This window comes from Mirounga leonina, unplaced genomic scaffold, assembly GCF_011800145.1.
Source record: "Mirounga leonina isolate KUSES-001 unplaced genomic scaffold, KU_Mleo_1.0 Mir_115, whole genome shotgun sequence".
NCBI lineage: Eukaryota > Metazoa > Chordata > Mammalia > Carnivora > Phocidae > Mirounga > Mirounga leonina.
In genome coordinates this window covers 25,937,075-25,954,347 of record NW_023270268.1, presented here as the reverse complement: position 1 = coordinate 25,954,347, position 17,273 = coordinate 25,937,075, and the positions used below count along the sequence as shown (strand labels likewise).

The 17,273-nt window shown below is 45.6% G+C and overlaps 1 long non-coding RNA gene across 1 annotated transcript; it reads left to right on the top strand.

Moving 5' to 3' along the window:
- The first annotated feature begins 739 nt into the window (after positions 1–739).
- Positions 740–3,909, top strand: LOC118003333. The gene is made up of 2 exons (XR_004677318.1): positions 740–1,640; positions 2,153–3,909. It is a non-coding gene; the product is annotated as an uncharacterized LOC118003333 (long non-coding RNA).
- The last annotated feature ends 13,364 nt before the right edge of the window (positions 3,910–17,273 follow it).

The following is a 17,273-nucleotide window of genomic DNA, read 5'->3' as shown; positions in this document are numbered from 1 at the left end:
GAGGGTTGACAGATAGGACAAAAAGACAAGTGCTATGAAGAAAAGCATCTGGTGATGTGATAGAGAGGGAGAAGGGAGAAGGGTGTGAGGCTAGTTCAGATTGCATGGACCAGGAAGACTTCTCTGAAGAAGTGGCATTGTAACCGAGCTTCGAGAGCTCCAGGGGGGCCAGCTGGGAGAAGGGCTGGGGTAGAATGTTTCAGGCATAGGGCTCAGCTGGTCCAAAGCTCCTTAAGTGAGAACTTTGGCAAGTTTAAGGAATGCAAAGGCCAGTGGATCTGGACTACTGGGAGTGAAGGTGAGGGCTAAGAGATGAGGTCAGACTTATAGAGAACTAATGTGTTCACTCTCCAACCCAACAGTTGCTCGGTGTCCCAAGCATCTCTTCCCCAGACCTGGGAGTCCACTTCTTTCTGCCCCATTGAGTCCATCAGAACCCTGTGATTCAGCTGCTTTTTTGCCTCTGCTTCTTTCTTTCTCTGTTTCATCTTTGCAGCTTTCTGCTCCACAGTCCCTCTCTCAACTCATTTTGCATTAAAATTTCCCTAGGGTGAGGATCTGAGCATCCTGGTAGCTGTTTCCTCACTGCCAATAAGAAGCGGTCCTATTGGACAGAGTTTCACGTGAGGTCTTCTCGTTGGCTGCTGGTCTCCCCTGGGTCCGTCACCTGTGGCCCAGAGCCTGGCAACTAATTTTTTTGTTTGTTTTTAAAGATCTTATTTACTTATTTGACAGAGAGAGAAGAAGAGAGAGAGAGCTTAAGCAGGGGGAGCGGCAGGCAGAGGGAGAGGGAGAGGGAGAAGCAGGCTTCCCACTGAGCAGGGAGCCCAATGCAGGGCTCGATCCCATGACCGCAGACCATGACCCGAGCAGAAGGCAGATGCCCAACCAACTGAGCCACCCAGGCGCCCCTTGGCAGCTTATTTTGAAGGAAACTACAATGACTACTTTCCTCAGGATCAGTTGTGTGCTGGGCCAGAATTACAAAGACTGAATTAAAGAGCATTTTCACAGAATGGATATTTATAACCACCTCCCAGGCAACAAGCCTATGAGGGGGCTTATTCTTTATATAGGGTTTAGGGCTTAGCTACTCACCGATCCTTCCCCAGGGACCACTGAGTCTGACTGTTCCCATCCAGGTCTAAGCACTTCGAAGTTAGCCGTGCACACAGTCTCCTTGAACTGGCTTTCCTCTTCTACCCGCCGGAGACGCCGAAGTTGTATCTCCCATCCCACGTGCTCTTACGCAATATTCCCTTGCCGGTTCTTCGGCAAGAGGTAGTCTCTTCCCCCTCCCATTGCATCTGGGCTCGCTGTGCGACTGGCTTTAACCAGAGGAACATAGCAGAAGTACTCGATGTAAGAGAACAGCAGCTTCCTTCTTCATTCACCTGTTGGAACATCGCTTCTTGGAACCCATCGGCCTCAAGGTGAGGATGTCCGATTAGCCACATGAAAGGCCCAAGTGGATGAGAACTCAGGTCTCCAGCCGGCAGCCTCAGCTGAGCTCCTGGTTGACAGCCAGCACCAACTTGCAGTCCTGTGAATGAAGCCACTGCGGACCTTCCAACCATCCCAGTATCCCAGGCAGCACCTGCAAGGCATATGCAACCCCTGGTCACTCCACAGAATTGTGGGTAATAAGAAACTCTTTTGTTCTAAGTCCCTATGACGTAGGGTGGTTTTGTGCAGTAGTAGTTAACCAAAACAGCTCCTAAATTTCGACAGCATTCAGAACCCTGGTGTAAAGGAGTTGTTGAGGGGACAGCAAGTGGGTTATATCCTATTGCATTACACTTGGCCTTAGTAGAGCTTCAGCATCAGGTACAGGTAGCTAGGCCTGAGAAAATGGAAATCAAACTTTTAATTGTACTTGGTAATTACCTCTCTTTGGAGTATCATTGGAAAATTCTTTTATATCCTAGCTACAAGTGGCCCAGGCCACTCTTGCTTGGGATCCTGCTCTGGTGTTGGTGACAATTTAGGAAGAGGCTGCAGGGACAGCCAGGAGGGAAGGAAGACGGCAGGAGAGGGTTCAGTGTGATGGGGAAAACTGAGTCTGACATTTCCATCTAAAGGTTCAGAATTCGATACTGCCATTTTTTATAGAATCAGAGAAGTTTACAGGGATATTATTTTATTTTTTCAGATGCTAATTCTTCAAATGATGAAATGAGAAACCTCTGTTCTCTTGCCTCTTCTCTCGCTCTCTCTTTAAAAGAAGAAACAACAAAGATATCTAACCTATTACTGAGCTCTGGCCTGAAATTCAGATATTTGGACTTGACCCAATGTCAATATTTTGGGAAAAGTTTGAACTAAGTCATTCATGCACTCCTGGGTTTCAAGCGTGAAAAATCCCCACAGTTTTCCACTTAAAGAAAAAATAAAAGGTCTGAAAACTATGTACTGAAAAGCCATCAAACGTTTTAGGCCGTAAACTTCAAACTTGGCAGGATGAAGTGACCACCAAACAAGGAAATTCAAGTCAAGTGCGAATCAAGGAGCCAAAGCTTGTAATGTGTTAAAGGCACATAGACCAAAGTCTGTGCAGAGCATCGTAGGGTGAAACTCTGCATCACAACTGGGACCTGTCACTGAGCAGGGGCCTCTAACCAGGGTCACTTTCTCTTGCCTGATAATTGCAATGGTCTCGTAACTGGTTTCCTTGAGTCACATCTGTATCTTTTTAAATCTGGTCATTTTCCTGTTTACAAACTCTCGGTGACTCCCCATTGCCCCCAGGATAAATCAACACTTCTCAAGACGCCTTAAGAGGTGGCAGGCATGATCCAGCTTCCCTCTCTGGCTATAGCTCCGGCCACACCCGAACTCAAACCCTTTTCCCCAGTCATGCTGAATTCCGTGGTGTTCCAAGAATGTTCACTGCTCTCCAACACGAGCCCTTGTACATGCTGTTCCTTCTGCTAGAGCTGCACTCCACCCCCAACTCTTATTTGTGCAACAAGAATCGGCTCAGATGTCACCTCTTCCGGGAAGGACTAGAGGTACTGCCTCTGTATTCCTAGGGCATTTGGGAGTTTGTCATGCTGTATGATAATCAGTTTACACATTTATATCCTCCATTAAACTGGGAATTCCCTAAGGGCAGTGACCATGCCGTATTTGACTTTTTAATCTCTCAAACCCTACATAGTGCCTGACTTCTAGTAGATGCTCACGAAATCATTGTGAATCAGACTAAACAAATAGCCTTAAACCCCATCTATATTTTTGCACCAGGGGAAGGAACCAGAGAAAGGTAGGGGAAGAGGACTTTGAGAGTGAGCCCTACAGAACTGAGACTCTGAGATCTGAAGAGAATTATATGTCCAAGTCATAATTTTGCCTCGAATGGATCCATCCCTATAAAATACCTTCCACATCCACTGCAACTTAACATGGCAATGTTCTTGTTTTCAGAAGACTTGCCACAAGGACTTTGTCACAGAGGTTTGGAATTTACTTATTTAATTAACAAAGATAATTTGAATTCCAACTGTGCCAGGCCTTGTGCAAATTTAAATATGAAGACAACATGACTTGTTTTCTTCAAGGAGTCTGTAGTATGGTGGGGAATTGGCAATGGGAGTCGGTTTTGATTTGGTGCTATTGTTGTTGTTAAGACTTCTGCAAGTAAAAGTTTCTTCCGGGGGAAGGCTGCCCCAATTACAGGGAACTCAGCTGACTGATGTTCATTCTGCTCCAAAAAAATGTTTTTATTCTTTTTCCAGAAGAAATAAATGAAGAAAGCTCACCCAGGAGAGTCAATATGGATGATACTCCCCACCATGGGAACAAAACATTTTTTTTTTTAAACAAATGCCACATTAACAAGCAGATAAGAAGCTACTGGATACAGACATGTAGAAGCAAGGAAGTTCGAGCTGCGTACCTCTGCCGTAACTGAATCACAAAGAAGGAACAGACTTTTCTCCCTGGAGGCATGATCTGTGCCTAGAATTCTTGAGAATCATGGCCCTAATTTTATATGTCGGGGATGAAATGTCCTTGGGTAAGATGTTTAGAATGGAAACGGAGGAGACGGTGAGACCCTGGAGTGGGCCCTCTGTCCACTAGGTCAGGCTTCAAGTTCACCTAATCATGTTTGAGGCCTGCAGTTGATGCTGGGAAGGATCCCGATATGGAGATGACATCAACCAATGGACCCATGCCCGTGGATCACAGGAATTTACAATGGATATCATGGGGCAGAATTTGACCTAGAGGTGTTGGGAGGAGAGCAGAGAAACAAGCCTGAAATTCTCCTCTGAATGCTGTCCATTTAGTCAACTGTCCAAATTGGAAATATCCACTCACTTCTGCTTTTCTTCTGAACGTTAAATTTCTGAGATCTAGAAATGTATTTAAAGGAGAACTTAAGAAGAGTTGTTTGCTTTTTAATAATAATAATAATATTGTTAAATATGATAAATTATTGGCTCTGGTTCTTTCCCCTCTTTTTGTCCATACCCTCTGCCATCTATATTTGCCATCTATATTTGTACTTCCCTGACCTTGACTTGCACTTGGGCCAATGGAATGTGAATAAACATGATGGTATGACAGATCTGAGTCTAGGTCTAAAGGGCCAGTGCCAGATTCTGTTTGTTTTTCTTGTGCCTCTTCCATTACCAGGAGAAGAGCTTGTGCTCAGTAGTTGCCTCCTAGCAACACAATACACATGCAACAGACATAAGCCCCAAATCAGTGAAGATTGAAGCCCAGCTGGATCTTCAGCTTGAAGTAGAGTCACCCAGCTGATGCCAGCCTAGATCTGCAGACGCACAGATACACAAGCAAAAATTAATCAGTGTTGTTTAAATCACTATTTGGTGGGGCGCCTGGGTGGCTCAGTTGGTTAAGCATCTGCCTTTGGCTCAGGTCATGATCTCAGGGTTCTGGGATCGAGTCCCATATCGGGCTCCTTGTTCAGCAGGGAGCCTGCTTCTCCCTCTGCCTGATGCTCCCCCTGCTTGTGTGCTCTCTTTCTGTCAAATAAATAAACTAAATCTTTAAAAAGAAATAAACCACTATTTGGGTTAATTTGTTATGCAGCAATAACTAACTGATACTCCTACTACTATTACTACTAATAATATTAGCTCAACTTGCCCATAATTTGTCCAAGGTCACTCAGCTGGTACCATCAGTGAAGATGGAATTCAAATTCTGGACTCTTAATCACCTCCTTATATAACCTTGAGAAATGAACCTGGTTAATATTCTGGTGAGTTCTTCTCAGGCAAAGAATTTTTACCCTAGAATGAAGACGAGATGAGAAAATACATAGGTTTCTTTTTTAGATGGTTTGCAGAGAAGAGGAGAGCTATAATCATACCAGGATAATACATTCATGGACCACAGTCAGAGGTCTTCAGTTCTCAGAGAGAGGGAAAAATATATTCAAAAAAAAAAAAAAAAAAGAAAAGTAAACAAAAGCAGGATTCAGGATTAACGAATGGCAGGTCATAGAAAAATAAGGATGAATGAAGGACTGCCTAGCATTATTGCTGTGTGTTAGGATTTGCCTCTCAGTTACTAGCTTTGTGATTTTCTCTAGAACTCAGTTTTCTCATCTGTGAAATAAGGATAATGAAAGCAACTACTTCATAGGGTTGTTGAAAGGTTTAAGTGAGTATATGTAATCAATATATGTAAATGCTTAGAAGAGTGTCTGGCACTAAGTAGTACGGAGATATTAGCTGAGTGGTGCCTCCCCAGTGGAGCACCGTAGTTAACATCTGCCTGGTATTTCTGACTGCACCTCTGTGATGGTTTTGTATTATGTTAACCTAACTACCAGAACCACATTTCCCAGAATCCCTTTTCCTATACGGTCTGGGCTAGAACTGCCATATGAAAAATTTGCATGAGATTTGGAAGCTGGAGGTGAAGCTTCAGCCACCATGCTCTGAAGGTTAGTGTAGGGTGTTGCTGTAGCTCATTTATTGATCTACAGGCTGACTCAGCTGGTGCAGGGCAGCAGTGGGCCTGCATGTCCCCCACTCCCTCTGGCCCTCCTCTTGCAGCTTCTCTGAACCCTGGCCAGGTGTGTGTGCAGCTCCATGATGAAGGGTCCCAGCTTCCATGTAGTAGAAGTTGAGATGATGGGAGACAGATATGTGGTGCCGTTGGTCTTCATGGATTTCAGATTGTCCTTGTAGATTACTGTTTGTTTCCAGAGGTTATAGTAATCTTGCCCTTGCTTTCCTCCACTTCATGTCCTACCTTCTTTCCATTCCAGGCCTGCCAACCTACAGCGACTTCAGGACTGACCCCCACCAAATGAGAGATAATAGCTCTGCACAGACATCTTCACTAGCTCTCACCATTACTCAAGGTCTAACCCCTATACCAAATTTGTGTTTTTCTGCATTACTCATCAAGGTTCTGCTTCCCTGATTGAACCTTTACTGATATACCTTCAACTCCCAATTAACTTATGAGTTGGGAGGGAAGACATTGGCATCACTGAAAAGTCATGGTTCTTTTTAAAAATTTTGCATTTACCCTAACTATAGGCATTTTGGCTCTCAACTGCACCTCCCCTTCACCCACCACCTTCCCAGAACTTCTCTGTAGAAGGACTTTGAGAAAGAGTGAATGAATATTGGCTGCTGAAATCCTCACAGAAAAAAACAAAACAAAACAAAACATTCAACTCTTGGCTTCAGAGCACTGATGGGTGGAGTTAACCACAGATTTGTCATCAGATTTCAAAATCAAAGCAATAGGATTTCCCTAAAAATAAAAGAAAAAAAAAAAAAGAATTCTATCCACCTTAGAATTGCTATTTTCACAATTTCCCAGAACGAGTTGTATAGAGTAATACAAATGCTATGAAGATAGGTCCAAATGAAATACAGAATTCATAATAAGGGGATGTTGTTACTCAGAAACAAGGCAACCCAATATGCTTTGGGATAGTATTGCAGCAATGAAAACAAGCTCAACGTTCGTGTCAGATAAACAATTGTACTCATAGCACTGGAACTTTAGGAAGTGACTCATCTTGAGGAATGGGCACCGAGTGAAGGCAACCGTTTGCCTCAGCCCTTTGGAGTTTGACACAAACATTCTTTTTTTTTTTTTTGTGACTTTGCCACTGGAAGATGCTATTGCAGCCATATACACCAGCATCTCTGTTTCTAGTACATACACCATTTACCTCTTCTGCCCCATGATGTCTGTATTCTCTGTCCTCAACCTTTCTCTGTCCTTAGGAGTAGCTGTTCCCCAAAGCCAATGGATTTCTGGTAGATGGAAAGAAAATACTTCAGAAGACTCCCCTTGCATGGAGGGCCCATGGTTAAGGACTTTTGGTCTGAGATGCATTGGCTGAGCCCAGTGGACAACAAAGAGTAGAGTAGGGTCCAGTCTTAAACCCAGTCAACCAGCAAAAGAAGAAAGGGACCAGAAGGGAGTTCAGAGACTCTGGCTGGGGACAGGTGCAAGGCCAAAAAGGCCAAAGTCAGTGTGGGGGGGTGTTCCTGAACACAGAAAGTGATGACTGGGTCAGGGCCACAGCAATGTCAGGGATGGAGGCATGGGGGAGGGTTTGGGCAGGAAAGGTCGAGAGGCCCCTGATTCTGAAGCTTGGACTGGAGCTGGGGCAGGTTAGAGGGTGCATCACAAGTAGAGCTCTGCTGATTGCACTGCTGTCCTATTTGCCTTCATCTGACCAGGACCAGAAAGTTCTACTGCCATAGCCATAGAAGGATGACCACTCAGGTAGCCGTAGGGTGCATTGGAGGCACGCCATCCAGAGAATCACATGTCCTTTTACAGCAGGACATATGATCAACAATGTTCCTAGAGGCATTATCCATAATCGCTTCCAACCTGAAATATCCAAACTACCTTAACTCCAGAATGGATCAAGAAATGGTGGTATATTTATAAGCAAGCTGGAATACTATCTTAGTTTCTTAGGGCTACCATAACAAGTTACCACAAACTGGGCTGCTTAAAATCACAGAAATTTATTTTCTCACAATTTGGGAGGCTAAAAGTCCCAAATCAAGATGTCTGCAGGGTTGGCTCTTTCTGAAGGCTCTGAGGGAGAATTTGTTCTGTGTTTCTCCCGTGCTGGTTGCCAGCAATCCTTGGCGTCCCTTGGCTTGTAGCTGCATTGCTCCAGTCTCTGCCTGTCCTCACTTGTGTTCTCCTGTTTTGCTCTGTGTCTTCAAATGGCCTTCTTATTTATAAAGATTCCAATCACTGGATTTGGGGTCCACTCTAATCCAGTATGACCTAATCTTAATTGATTACATCTGCAAAAAAACCCTATTTCAGAGAAAGGTCACATTCTGGGGTTCTAGGTAGACATGAATTTTTGGGAGACAGTGTTCTACCCCATACAAATATGATACAGAAGTGAAAATGAGTGGGTTACAGCTACATGCAACAATATGGACAAGACTCTCAAATGCAGTATTTAGTGAAAGAAGCTAGACACAAAAGAGTATGTCCTGTAATCTTACATTATTAAGTTCAATGGTAGGAAAAACTAACTGCAGTGTTTAGCGGTGCATACGTCAGTGATGATACTATAAAGACAAGCAAGTAAATGATTCTCCTAAGAATCAGGACAGTGGTTATCTTTAAGAGGGAGATGGGGAATGGGGCATGAGAGGGGGTTTTCTGGTGTGCTGGAATGTTTTATTTTTTGGCATGACTGGTGATTCAAGAGTGTTCATTTTATTTATTTATTTATTTTTAAATTTTTATTTATTTGACAGAGAGAGAGACAGCAAGAGAAAGAACACAAGCAGGGGGGAGTGGGAGAGGGAGAAGCAGGCTTCCCATGGAGCAGGGAGCCCGCTGCGGGGCTCGATCCCAGGACCCTGGGATCATGACCTGAGCTGAAGACAGACGCTTAACGACTGAGCCACCCAGGCGCCCCTCAAGAGTGTTCATTTTAAATATTTCATTAAGCCATTTTATTTTCTCTATGCAGGCTCTCTTCCCACAAGGAAAGAAAGAGTGGTTAGAATCCTGTGGTTCCAGGTTCTGCCAATAGCTATTGGGTCTTGAGTTGAGTTTCCCGGCTAGACCTCAGTCTCCTCATCTATGAAATGAGGAGGTTGGACAGGATGATCTCTGAGGGCCCTCCCAGGCCTACTGTTTTGGGTTTATCACTCATTTGGTTCTCCAAGTATCTCTGTGAGGAGGGGAGAACACCCAGCTTTGTGTTTACAAAGAAGGAAACCATTGAGAGAGGCTCTATGGCATGACGGTTAGACCCGTATTTTAGTCTCTGCTCTGCCCTTCCTCTAAGAGACCATGGGCAGATTACTTCAGCTCTCTGGGCCTCAGTTTCCTCAGCCACAAAATGGGTATAATAAAAGACCCTTCATCACTGGGTTGATGAGAAGGTGATAAAGGAGGGTGTGTATAAATTACCTGGCTCAGTGTCTGGAGTCCAGATAGTCCCCCGGTAACTGGTAGCTAGCTAACCTGGCAAAAGCCAAACAAGTCAGATCAGTTCAACAAATTGTTCTTGAGTACCTGTTGTGTGGCTGAGAGCTTTTACATCACATGATCTCCTTCACTCCTCACTGCAGTGCTGTGAGGGTGCTTATCCTGAGTTTTTACAGATAATAATGTTGGGACTGAGAGGGAGGGAGCAAGTAATATGATCCAAGCAATTCTTTAGGAAGATTCTTCCCCCTTCCCCGACCCCGGCAGCTGCAGGGCAGATGAGAAGGAGCAGACAGAATGCAGGTGGGGAGACCTGTCGCTCAAGACGGGCCTTGATGGGGAGGGAGGGCAGGGAGAGTCACAGTAGTGCCCCTCACTACTGTGGTTAGGTCTCATTGCATGTTCGCTGAGGGAACAGGTGACTGAATGTGTCTGAGACCCTGTGGATGTAAGATGGGGAGGCCAAGGGCCGGAAGGAGCCAGGGATGACTCAGGGGCTTCCAGATCAGTCCGTCAGGGGGTGCTGGGGACAATTCAAGAGGAGAGGCTGGTGGGGGTGAGGTGAGGCTGGATGTGTGATGTTAGTGCAACACTGCGTGGAGAACCTGGCAGGCTGGAGTAGGCACGGAGAACTTGAACCCAAGTCCTCTGCTTCATGGCCCGGGATGGGTCCCACTTCTCTCTCTCTCTCCCTTCCTGGAATCTTTACTAATTGCGAGTGGGGGTGGCTTTGTAATCTAGAGCCAACCCTTCTACCCTTCTTTCTATCTGGATGTGTGCGCCTCACCAGTGGCCATTGCTGGTTCTTGGGCAGTAATGCTTCTGGTCTGCGGCTGCTGGAGGATCAACTTTATGAATAGGTCATCTAAATGGCAGAACCCCAAATACCACAGTGCCTCAAATCCCACCACAAGTAATTATATCTGTTACATGAAGCATTCTTCTCCTTATGACTTTTTAAAGAATGCAAATGTCCCAGACCTCCTACATGGCACAATTCTCCAACCCCCAGTAGGATTGACATCTTAGATGTTTCCCTCTGTGACAGGAGAGCAGGATACAGGAAAATGCTGGCCATCTAGGGGGAGAGGGTAGTGAGCAGTGAGAGGGACCAGTAAAATGTGTTCACAAAAGGCCGGCTATCTATGGACAGAAAAGATCCATCTCACATACTTAAATTTCCTGAAAATTTTCTTATTCAACACGCATCTTCCACCACTTCTCACACACTCACTTGGCTGGAGAAAAAGGCCTTATGAACCCAACATACAAAGTGAGGCTCTACAAACATTAACTCATGCAAGTGTCAGAATAACCCATTTTACAGATGAGAAAACTGCACCTCAGAGGGGCCATTTGTTCATCCAGCCAGTGGGAGGCAGCAGAACATGTTGGGAGAGCATTCAGCTGTGGTGGGTTCAAATCCCTGCTCTCTGCTTCTTAGCTAAGTGACCTTGGGGTAGTTATCAACCTCCTACTGCTGTTTCCTCCTCAGATTCTTAGGGTGGGAGTGAAGATTAAATGGAGAGATGCATATGAAGGGATCAATGTGAACAGTAGCTGTGCTTTCAACCACGGTAGGCAGTGGCTCGGGTTCAAAGAGAATGGGGTGTTCCAGCGGAGCCTACACTGGGATTCGAGTCTGGCTATTTGTGGAACTGGTAGGTTGTGACTTCTTGAAGGCCTATCCCTGGGTCAATATCCACAAAGGTTTTGTTCTTTGGCTGAAGGAGGGAGAAGGATGAGTTTCTTTGGAAAGGGTTGGGAGGGGTCTTCAAGATGGACCAGAGAGAGACTGTGTTGCTGTCTGTCCCCCTCCTCCATCCCAAACACACACAGCCATGAGCTATAGAGCCTGGACAGGAACCAGCTCCACCACTCCGCGTGACCATGGAGGGAGAGATGCACAAGTTAGGAGCATCTTACTCCCTCCCCTCATTCCCCTGCTGACCCAGCAACCTCCAAGTAGCAGGACGGTGTCCAGAGCCAAGACGCTCATATCCAGATGACTGACTGACCTTCCCAACCCCAGCCCCACCCTGGTGTGAAAGAAAAGACCCATTGGCACAATCAATAGCTAGCTATTCAGTGGCAAAACAACCATCCCCTTGATCAAGGAGGCTGATTTTCTGCCAAACACTGAGAATACTTCAAGGCATATTCTAGTCAATCTTGGTTAGATTCTGGGCCAGCATCTGGCTTGGTTTTCTTCTCCTTGTTTATTTCATTCTATATGTGTGGCAGGGATCCATTCCATATCTGGGTGCCCATATCTGGACAGGATATCAGACTGGACTGGCCACAGGAATCCATTTTAAAGATTTTATTTATTTATTTGAGAGAGAGAGAACGAGAGACAGAGAGCATGAGAGGGAGGAGGGTCAGAGAAGCAGACTCCCTGCCGAGCAGGGAGCCCGATGCGGGACTCGATCCCGGGACTCCAGGATCATGACCTGAGCCGAAGGCAGTCGCTTAACCAACTGAGCCACCCAGGCACCCCACAGGAATCCATTTTAAATACCATCTGGCATGGCTGGAAGGAAACCGATGAGCCCCTGAATATAAAAATTGAGGTCTAGCCCCTGATGGAGACTTTGGGCCAGAAGACAGGACTCATGTGGTTGGCTGGCCCCCCAGTGGCAGTCCTCATATTGCCTAGGCATGTCATTTTTATTTAGATGTCCAGAAATGTCTAAAGCACTCTTTCAAGACTGCATTCAAATATTTGGGGAGGTCTGTGGGAAGCTGCTTTTGTGCATGCTCTTGGGGTACAGCTGTTGGGGGTGCTGATAATTCCCCTGATGAAATGGCCCCTTGCTCCTTCGCCTGGAACCAGCTGTGTCCAGCCCTGGCAAGGGTGTATTTTTCCACCCTCCTTGGTGTGAAATTCTGGGGTTTGTTTTGTGTCACTTTGGACCTTGGTGAAACAACATGCAAAGGGAAGATTAATGGAAAAACTCTGCTTCCAGCTGCCAGGAAAATATTTTTCCCTTTGCATCATGAAAACAAAGAGGCGTGTCAGCTGAGTGGTCTGGAGAGAAGAGGAAGCTAATGTTCCCTGTGTCTGTGCAGGTCCCTGCTCTGCCCTTTTTACTGGGTCCCTCTCTTGGGCAGGACTTTATTTATTTATTTTTCCTCTAAGGGCTTCTCATCTGACAACTCTAAAATAGATCCAACGTGTCTGCAAGTGACCTCCGTCCAGTATGCACAATGTGCAGGCCCTGGGCAGGTTGCTTTCCTGACACAGGTCCCCTTGATCTGTAGGACAACCCCCACCACTAACCCCACTTTACAGAAAAGGACACTGTGGCTCAGAGCATTAATTAGATCCCTCCAGGTACCCAGCAACTAACTGCTGGAGATAGAATCCAGATCCAGGCCTACTTGCCATGGCTCCCTTCTATAATGCTGCATGTGTCAGATCCTGGTACGGTGCCTGGCACCTCCAATGCTCCAATGTCTGAGAGAATGAAGGAAGGAGAGAACCCAGGTGACCTAGGTGGATCTCATCTTACTACCTCTACGTCCCACAAGGCCTTCTCCTCAGAATGCCCCCGTTTCCTCACAGTGGAGCTGACGTGAAAATGTTTGTTCCTGCCTACAAATTTGGTTGGTGATCTATGGCAGGCCTTTGAAGGAACGAGGGGGGTCTATACACCAGGACTGTGGAACACTTAGCTGTGTGACCTCACCCAGGATACTTGCCATCTCTGAACCTGCATGGAAGGCTGGAGGAAGCCCTTCACCTTGGCATTTTTCCCAAAGATTCAATAAGATGTGGTTTGTGAAGCTCCTGGCCCAAGGCAGTATTTATTAACTATTTTGTTTTTGGTTTATTTTAAAGACTTTAATTCAGGGAGTCTCAGGCCCGGGGGAGGAGAAGATGAGCAGTGTATAGACATTTTGCTTGGTTGTTTATTTGTCTGGGAGTTGGTCCACAACATTCATTTGATTCCCGAAATGGGTTCATGATCCCAAAATGTTTAAGAACCAATGCAGTCCCATTTGATTTCTGACCTGTGGTTAGAAACTGCTGAGCTAAGACTATATCGTGTTCCCATGTTCCTGGAACAATGTTATTCAAATAAACAGAGCAGGAGGACTCTTTGCCTTTTAGAAGTTCACAGTTCAAATATGAACAAACCTGTCAGTGGGCACACTGATGGCATTATCCTGTGTGACAGGAGAGGATGCGGTGGCTGAGTCAGGTCCGCATGTGGATAAACATCAGGAACCATCTGGAGGGAGTTTAGGAAAAAAATTGTTAAATATTCACCAGCTATGTAAAAGCAATCAATATTCATTTTCTTTTTTTTAAATTTTTAAAAAAATTTATTTATTTATTTGAGAGAGAGTGAAAGTGAGAGAGATCACAGAAGGAGAGGGAGAAGCAGACTCCCCGCTGACAGAGAGCCAGATGTGGGGCTCGATCCCAGCACCCAGGGATCATGACCTGAGCTTAAGGCAACCGCTTAACTGACTGAGCCACCCAGGCGCCCCTTGTAATTAATTTTTTATTCTATTTCAACTTTTCTTTCAAGAGCATATCTAATAGCCAAGTATTTAGTGGGCACCCACTATGTGCCCGGTGGTAGGTTGTTCCTTCTAAATACCTGACCCTATTTAATCCTTATGACCATACCATGGAGTAGATGCAAGTATTATCTCTATTTTACATATGAGAGGTTAGACAGCTAGTCAAAGGTTACACAGTTAGTAAATGGCAATTCTCAAAATCATGAGCTGTCCCAGGACTTATCTTTGAAAATGTCCTCATTCCTTTGGCATCTTTCTAGTCCACGGAAGTGAGTACATCAGTTGGGTTGCATTTGGCTAAAAGGAACAGAAATCCCCAGCTTGGGCTATATATCTTAAATAATAGGGGAATTTTATTCTGTCATATATCAAAGACACCGGACGATAGCAGACTCCAGACTGGCTTCATGTTTCTGTGAGTCTTTCAGTCTTGCTGGGAGGTGAACAAGGTGGCTGAGGAAGTTTTTGGCTGTTGGATCCAGACTTAGCAATGTCCAGAGGAAGAGTTGGGCATGGTTTCTTCTTGGGTCTTGTTTTAAGGAACAAGGAGATATATATATCTCAGAAGCGCCCAGAAAATTTTCCCTCCTGTCTCATTGGCTGGGACACAGACACATGCCCAATCTTAAACCAGTAACTGTCAAGGGGGATGGGATTGCCATGATGGGCTTACTACCCACACGGGGATAGAATAGATACTGGGAAGTCAACTCTACAAAGTAGGATTTTTGCATCAAAAAATTTTGCATGTGCTCCTTGGTCTTTCCTGAATTGTGCCTCGGTTTCTTCAGATATACAGATATACAGATGACAGATTTACCTCACACCTGTTCTAAGGACTGAGTGAGATGGTATTTGTTACCTCAAGGTACCAGAATACCCAGGAAACTGGATAGTTTGGGAGGACAACTAAAGGACATGCCTTGTTCTACCCTTGCACTAAGGTGGGCATGTGATCCAGGATATGGATTTTTTTTTAAATCTGAATCTTCAACAGGCAGAAAAAAAACTTGAAAATGGTTGGAGTCGATTCATCCTGAGACATGCAGACTGAAGAGATCAGACTTCAGTTCCTTTTCCAGAGCCCCCCAGGGCTCCTGTAGGTCTTGTCCTCTTTCAGTTCTGTGGGCTTCCCAATGCCATTTGGTCTTAGGTTGGGGTCCCTAGAAACAGAGCTTCAGGTGGGGCCTCTTGGCATATGGATTATTGGTGCCCTCAGGAGAAATCTGGAAGGAAGTGAGGGAAGCAGGATGGGTCAGGGAAAGAGCTAAGATGCTTTCTCAGCAGGGGTCTAACCTCAGCCTAGTGGCTGTGGGTGTGAATTGCACTCCAGAGCAAATCCTGCCTTGAGGCAAGTTGGTTGGCCTTTTTTGACCCCCAAAGCAGTCAGTCATTGGCCCTGGGCTGCTGGGAGGTGGAGGGTAACCCCCCAGGTGAGGAGACTCCTGTTGGCAGAGGCCAATTGTTTGGAGAAGGGGACAGCTATGCACTGTTTGTAACCAACATTCACAGTGGCTGGTGGATGAGTGTGCCAAAGATACCCTGAGCGAGGAGTTCTGTAAAGAGCTTGACAGCTATTACCGTGCTACTGGTACTCTCATTATGATCATTACTAGATACAACCTCCAAATCTACTCAGAAGGTACACGGCTTCTAAAAAGTAAGGAATGAAGAAGACCCTGCTATAAATCTTATGTCTCCAATTCAGTATCAGACTCTTTTTAAAAGAAAAATTACCGAGAAAGTATGAAACCCTGGAGCTGGTTTGTCAACATTCCACGGGAAGATAGAAGGTGAGGAGAGAAGCTAAGGACGTCCACCCGAGACAACCTCTCTCAAGCCCCCTCTCGTGACTAATATAATTAAATGATAGAACTACTCTTTTTTTTTTTAAAGATTTTATTTATTTATTTGACAGAGAGAGACATAGCGAGAGCAGGAACACAAGTAGGGGGAGTGGGAGAGGGGGAAGCAGGCTTCCCGCAGAGCAGGGAGCCGGATGTGGGACTCGATCCCAGGACCCTGGGATCATGACCCGAGCCGAAGGCAGACGCTTAACGACTGAGCCACCCAGGCGCCTGATAGAACTACTCTTTTAAGTGGAGATTTGATCTGTTTGGGTTCTCAGAATTACCCTGGACCCCATGTCCAAAGAACAGGAATTGGAATATAAATATTATTTTATTTGATGCATCTGGTACATCATCTATTCGGCAAATACGTTATTTGCAATTTCCAAAGGTTTTTTAACCAGACATTGCTTTTTTTCCCTGTCTGTGTGAGTCTACCCTTTTCTTTCATTCAAAAACACCCCACATGCCAGGCTCTCTGCTAAGCAAATTTGAAGAAACACAGTTGAATTACTGTGGTTTAGCCTTTGATGAACCCATAGCCTGGAAAAGAAAAGATGAACATAAATATGCATATCTCAGAGAAGAAGGCAGCACGTGCGTGAGCTGAGAGGGATACAGACAAAAGCCTACAGCATTTCAGGAGAGGTTCAGAGGCCGTCCAGCGAGGGGCTCAGTGAAGGCATCAAGCAGGGGCTACATGGTACTGTGGCTTATCAGATGGGCAGTCAGAGAAGAGTCACTCGTGGTAGAGAGAACAGCATGAGCAAAGCCATCAAGGCAGGACATTACGAGTGTGTTTAGGAGCATCGAGGAGCTTGGCTCAGCAAGTAGCCCTCTGAATAGAGATGTGAGCAGCCTGTTCATCTAGTGCTCGTCTAGCTGAGAGATACCCATGGTCTACCGTCTGCCATGATGGAGGACAAGCAAAATTCTGTGCAAAAGACAAGCAGAGAAGGATGCAGGTGTGTAAGATCTAAGGGCAGTGGGAGGGTGGAAGGGTCTTCAGGGTCCTTCCTGAGGAGGTAATGAATTTAGTCTGTGCCACAAGTGGGCAGCTTTTCTCCGGAGAAAAACCCACTTTGCGGTGGAGAGTAGGGAAGGAGCTGCATTTTGGAGACAAGGAGCACAATCTGGTGTCCTGATAAACTCTCCCTGGGCTGTCCATGGGGGATCACAACCCCAGGCCCGAGGTCTAGGATAGGAGTGTAGCTACAGAACAGGATTTTAATCTGTGAAGCTAATGAGAACTCTGTGGCACAGAGACCCCACAGAGCAGTCCCTTCCTCAGCCAACCCAGCCGACCAGCCCCATCTTACCTGTTTGTCTAATGGAATACCCCACAGGCTTTTCTGTTTTCTGATGCTCAAACTGCAAACTTGACTATCTGAGAGCTCGGGCAAGCTACTTAGTCTCTCTGTATCTCTGCTCTCACTTGTAACCCAGAATGAATAACGA